Source organism: Cyanistes caeruleus, chromosome 1 (genome assembly GCF_971803275.1).
Source record: "Cyanistes caeruleus chromosome 1, bCyaCae1.hap1.1, whole genome shotgun sequence".
NCBI classification, from domain to species: domain Eukaryota; kingdom Metazoa; phylum Chordata; class Aves; order Passeriformes; family Paridae; genus Cyanistes; species Cyanistes caeruleus.
The window spans coordinates 22327608-22333981 of record NC_141701.1 but is presented as its reverse complement, the minus strand read 5'-3'; the positions used below and the strand labels follow the sequence as shown (position 1 = coordinate 22333981).

General features: G+C 40.6%; 1 long non-coding RNA gene across 2 annotated transcripts in view; it reads right to left on the bottom strand.

The window, feature by feature from the left end:
• Positions 1-2547: 2547 nt before the first annotated feature.
• LOC147655369 (uncharacterized) overlaps positions 2548-6374 on the bottom strand; it is a 29746-nt gene continuing 25919 nt past the window's right edge. For both annotated transcript variants that reach the window (XR_015284712.1, XR_015284711.1), the window contains one exon: positions 2548-6356. This is a non-coding gene — a long non-coding RNA (uncharacterized LOC147655369). The remainder of the gene's footprint in view (positions 6357-6374) is intronic.

The window sequence follows — 6374 nt, the reverse complement described above, 5'->3', positions numbered from 1 at the left end:
TACTGGAGATAAACTGTTTGTCTGTCTTTCTGTCTAATAACAAAAGGTTCAGCTCTGTAAATAAAGTTAAGGCAGTCTGTCTGGAATAGGAATGTAGCTGATTTTAAAAGCCACTTTCTGAAGAGATTAATTTCCTATCTCTAAAGGTGAAACGGGCTTTTCTTGGATTAAAAAATACTGTCTTCTTCAGGGTTTGTAGGATTGTCTTCACTGTGTGAGCCCAATATTCACACAGGATTGTGTAATGGGAAAAGTATTTGCCTGGAACAGCCAGCTTTATGATTGACTGATGATATTCTACTGAAGATTGAAGTGAAGATAAAATTTTCAAAAGAAAAATATTGCTGGCACTTGACTACCTGTTCTGTACAGCATTTACTCACACTTGTCAACTAACCAAAATAAAATCTTTAATACTGCCAATTTGCGACCTTCTTTGCTGTAAAATATTCTGTTACTAAATCAGCATTTCTCTGCTGCCTGTGTTTGTCTTAAACCTTTTTGTGAAACAGTATCTACCCCCTTAGAGCCATTTACTGCTCTTGCTGTGTACGCAATGAGAGTTCTGTGCAAAGATCAAGGGGACATTAGGTGTAGTTACATCCAGGTGATAGTGATGCAGCGTTTACTTTAGGGTTGCTCATTTATTAGGATACATTTTGTGTGTTCTTACTAAAAGACAGCTCAGCGGTATTGGAGCCTGAACTCATTGTTCTCAACATTTAAACACTTTTTACGCTGAGTAGTTGGGATGAGCTGGGTAAATGTTTTGAGGTTTTTTAAGGTAATGGGTGAAAGACACATGAAACTAGAGTTATGTTTCACCAGCTTAATACAGCCATAAACTGTACTGCCTGATTTATAATGAGAAGATGTTACATTTCTTATAATAATCTGTGATGAATAGGAAGTGTTTTTGCCTATGGCTATAATGTGCTAGGGTCTGATTATACCAGAGCTCATAAATGAAAAAGTCAGAAGGGGCCACTGTGATCATCTGGCTTGGCCTCTTTTATAATACAAGAAATGGGACTCCCCTGAATTAATTCCTGTTTGAACTGGAGCAAAAGTTTAGAGAAGCAGCCAATCTCAATTAAAATATTTCCAGTGATGAAGAGCCCACAGCAACCCTTAGTGAATTGTTTCAAGGAAAAACTCTCTTTGCCCTTACATTTTTGAGTCTTATTTTTATTTTGAATTTCCCTTAATTCAGCTTCCAGCAATTAAATCTTATTATGCCTTTGTCTGCTAGACTAACTCTTATTTATCAAAATCATATTCCTGACATAGATACTTACAGTCTGTGATCATCTCAACTCTTAGCCTCTTTTTTTCTAAAACAACATATGAAACACTTAGAGTATGCTATAAAACTTTTTTTAGTGGTTTAATCAGTCCCATGGCTCTTCTTCATAGTCTGTGGAATCCCTTAGAATCCTCTATGGAATGAAAACATGAAGAATGGACTGTAGCCCATCGTGAGTCCCACCAATGCTAAGTGTAGCAGTGACATCATCTTCCTTGCTCTTCATGCATGCTCTTGGACCCCTTGGATCCCTTTTGGCTGCAGTGCTCATTGAGAGGTTATATTCAGGAAATTATTGACCATCAACATTCAGAGGTTAAGTCAAAGCTAGAAATGCACTGAGTAACTTAGAAGTTAAAAAAAAAAAAAAAAAAGCAACGTTGGATCAAATTATATCCAAGCTGAAATAGCTGGACATGGGTGCAGGAAAAAATTCCACTCACTGCCTGCCTCTCTTTTATGTCTATGTATGTGGTGTGCAACAGCTTTAGTGGTTAGAGAAGCAAGGTTGAGCTTCAGGTGCTCCATTCAGAGCACATCAGCTGCTGAAGGGAGCGAGGAGAGGAAGAGATGGGTGGCCTCACCCACAGCAGAACCTGCTCCCCATCTCTCCACAGAGCTGTGGAGGTGGGCCAGGGGGAGGGAGGTCCTCTGGCATTCCCTTCCTGACCATCACCAGTCCCAGAAGATTTTAAGGAAGGAGGACATGGAGAGGCAAAGAGGTGCCTGAAGGTGGATTTCCCCAAGTCTACTTGACTGCGAATGCCCAGGTTCATTCAGTTTTTAAAGCAAGAGTAGCAAGACAGTCAAGACCATTCAATAGCCTGGCAGTATTCCTTCAGCCTTGCATGCTGTTTTCTCTAACCAGCTTCCTCAAAGTAATTTTACACTTCATCTTGGAGAGTGAGTAAGCATCCTCACACCACTTTAGGCAATATCACCAGTAGTTTGTGTAACTTGCACAGCTACCTACATAAAGCATCCACTCACCCCCAGGAGATTAGTGAAGCTTATGCTGAACCTCCTTGTGTACAGTCTCTGTTGTTGCATGAAATACTTACATAAAATCTCATGTAGATATTGTTGCTGATGCTTCCTTTGCCTTTACTCTGGCAGCATAGGTGGGCTTTCAGTTTATAAATACTACTGATATCAGCAGACAGTACAGGGTAAAAATGAATGTTTTATACAGTAAATTAACCTGTGACAATGTCCCCATAAGAATTATACTTATACTAATGTTCCATTTACTGCATTTATTTAAGATACCAAAATTAATTGCAACTACCACAGCCAATTTATGTGCTTAGCATTCTGTTACACACCCTTGAAGTCTGAAATTCATTAACATCATACATATTTTAACACACTCGTCTGTCTCTTTCTCTTTTCTTAACTCTATGTAGGATCTAAGATATTTTCCTTAGGGCTTGGAGAGGTGTTGCTCCACACTGTGCTGTAGCACAGGGTCTTGGATATACCCTGTAGGAGTTTAATGAGTGTTTATCTTCTGATAGTGCCAAGAGGCTGTCTTGCAGTCAATCCTTCCGGTGGCTGTTGTTTCTCAATGCAGTGCTGATCATATCTCAGTGAAGGTGGATCTTACTCTCCTTCATAGCAATGTCAATCACCCAGTGTTGTAATAATGTCTCAGAGAAACACATGCTTGCTCACTGCCACATTATATCAACAAGAATTTCCTTCTTCAATGTCTTGATTTTTTTTCAAGATCACAGTTTCTCCTGGGGAGACCCCCAGTTACATCCAAAGCTCCTGCTTAGAAGGCAGTCAAGATTTTGGTTGTAGTGAATTCTCATCTTTTTACATGCACTGTTCTTCCTCGTCCTCTCACCACCACTAGTGACAGTGGTGGTGGGGCTGTGAATGTAGAAATACGCAGACAACATTGTGTGCAGCATCAGGATGTTGTTCAGGCTCTTTATACACATATTTCTTTATTCAGGAAGGGCTGGCTATATTTTTTCTTTGCCTTTTGCAGAGATAGGGTCTCACACTCTGCTGAGGGCATTGTAACCACCCGAGCTAACACACTCCTGGGTTAAGTTACCATCTCTCAGTTGGGAAACAGTTCAATTCACAAGATGCAGCTCAAAAATAGAGTAATATGTGCTAAATTTACACTCAGCTGTGACAGTGCTTTAACTTCACGTTTACAAGAGATGTACACCTACTCACTATCTGCTAGCTCAAAACTGTAACTTCTTGGTGCATTTGCTCAGAAGGTCCATTCCTACTACGCTCCAAAGCCTGCTAGGGAAGCTGAAGTTTTACATAGCATCTTTTGCTGTTTGGACCACATTTCCCCACATGCTTCACATCTGCTTACCAGGTTCCTGGATATCCTTGATATAGTTTGGCCAGTCTGCTGTGCCTCTGGCTCTCCAGATACAGAATTCTCTTCCAAAATGGCTCTGTGTTATTCTTAAGAGTTTCTATTTTCAGCCATCCAACTGCCCTTACATACACTATCTTCTGTGCCCAATTCATCTTGATAGCTCCAATATTTTTGAGAAGTTAGCAAAATTCTTCCCTGATGTCTGGCTACCCTATCAGAAATCTAGACGCAAGCACTTGTAAATCTTGGTCTTGTGAAATTTGTTTTCAGATATTTTCCAAACCCCTGCCTTGAAACCATCTGTATAAGAATAAAAAAAAAAAAAAGAAAAAAGGAAAAGATCCACTTCACACATAAGTGAAAAGTGAGCAGAAACTCATGTTTTTAAAATTAAATTTTTAAAATAAAAATGGTATATGACTGTTATGACTGGATTTTCTATCTGTCAGAGTACTTCTTGCTCATTTTCACTGCTTTCATGCTGCCAGACTTCTATGGCTAAAAATTAATTCTTATTACACAAAAGTAGAATTGCTTTGCAGATTCTTTTGTTAAAAGTTGTCTATGACTTTCCATGTCTGAACTCAGACACACAACTCTATGGCCAGACACTCTTCCCAGTGCATGTTTTCATTCTTTTGGTAAGAGTGACCCTGAAAAAAAAGCTATGGAATATTTCTGTCTTCAGTGCAATGCCCTAGTTCTGTTTCAATTGCATCATATTATTTTCTTGCCTATTGACTTTAGTTATCACATTTAAAGGTGTGAGATATATTCCCTGATGGATGTAATGGCAGCATTATGCTGAAGTTTTCTTTTTATAATATCTTTAGTAGATGAACCAAGGGTTTCCCATGCATTCAAGACTCTTGGAATAAATATCAATATATATTTTTATAATCTAATAAGAGAAATGAGAGAAAATAGTAATAAAAAGCATAAATACAAGTAATTAAAATATATGTAAACAAGATTATAAGAATGTAAAATGAGAATGTAATGGAAAAAAGGAGACAGCAGTCAGCCTTTTTCTCTCCTCTGCATGTCCTCCTCCTGGCTGCCACCGCTCCCTGGGAGTCAGATCTCGTTAGCATTGTCTCCACACGGAGCCCAGCAGTGATCCCTCAGCTCGCAGGGAGCCACGTCAGCATCTGGCATGGCACATGCTGTGCAAATGAGCTAGACGGGGGCTGGCAGAGGATGGCGTAAGGCAGAACTCGTTTGTTCAGGCACATTTCTACCACTTATCAGCCATGCCAGCTCAGGAAAAGGTTTCTTCATCAGCACTGTAGACTCGTCCTAGGCTCCTGGGCATTATTTAATGCATGAGACTGAACAGTGATCTTGAGGGGCTTTCTGTGAGGTCAGACATCAGTGACATTGTGCATGCCTGCTTTTTCACATACATTATACAGGAGGAAGCCACTACTATGAAGATTTTAAACCAAAGCAGTATCAAGCCTAAAACAAAGACCATTGGACAGGAGTCTGTTCCGTGGCATAACTGGCATACAGGTGAATCACCCTGGAAACTGCTTACCATAAGAAAAATTAGGTACTGTAAAAAGAATGTGACATCATTTTACACAAATAATAACTTGATGCTTAGAATGTGACTGGTATTTCATTATGAAATGATACAAACACTTAATTGATAGTTTGGTTCCATTGCTACCAAAGACTGGCCAAAGATGGCTGGAAGACAAGCACTTGTTCTCAGAGCTCAAGACTGTCTGACTTCTGCTTCATCTGTAAGGCTGAAAACACTGACTTAGGGTTTGGGTTTGGCTGGGGCACAAGTAAGGTGCAGGTCTTTCAGCACTGCTTGCTGATGGGCATTGAGAACTTCCCTGGCTGGCAGGCATAATGATCTGGAAACAATATGGAGATGCTGAAATGAAGAAAGCAACAGATCTTCATAGGAACCCCATATTAAACTGGGTTCTCAGAACAATTTACTTTTCTCCTCAGTTCCATTGTTTCCTCTGTTGTCCATTATTAGGAAGACACTTCAGCATCCTGTCCAGAAGAAAGCTGTCTTGTATTTCAACCAGATGCCCATTTTTTGATCTGAGGAATTGAAACCCCTGGGCATACACCAAACACACATGCACCCACCATCATGTCTAACTACAGTCTGAAGAGCAGAATGGTTCTTTTTTCCTTGTAAAAAATTCCCAGTGAAGCTGAGGAGTAAGATTGACTGATATTAGGTTAAGCAGAGAGCCTGAGAACAGCTTGAGGGCTGAAGGCATGTGTAGGCTGGATCACAGGGTTTAGCTGTGTGGTGCAGGCCTTGAATAGAGAGGACAGGTCTGATGAACAGTAGTCCAGATTCAGTTTTTAAACACCTCAGTGATCAACAAATGGAAGTCTCATGGTCCTGAGAGGGCCTTGGTGATGGGAACATTCATCCAGGATCCACAGTTCTGAAGGGCTCTTGGCTAAGTACCCTTTAAAACACTTCTCTATCTTCACTGGGTAGCTGGTGTCTGCCTTGTGCTGGGACTCTTGCTCACTGCTCAGACAGGTATAGGGTTCAGCCAGGCCAAACCATGACCTCTGCTAGTGCTTGCCTTCCCTCATTGTAGCTGCAACACTGGGAGAGCTCTGCTGACTGGCAGTACATCAGGCAGGCTGCAGAAAATGGTTCCAGCGCAAAGGCTGGAAACCATGTCTCCATACTGTCGTTATCTGAGTGGACAAGAACAG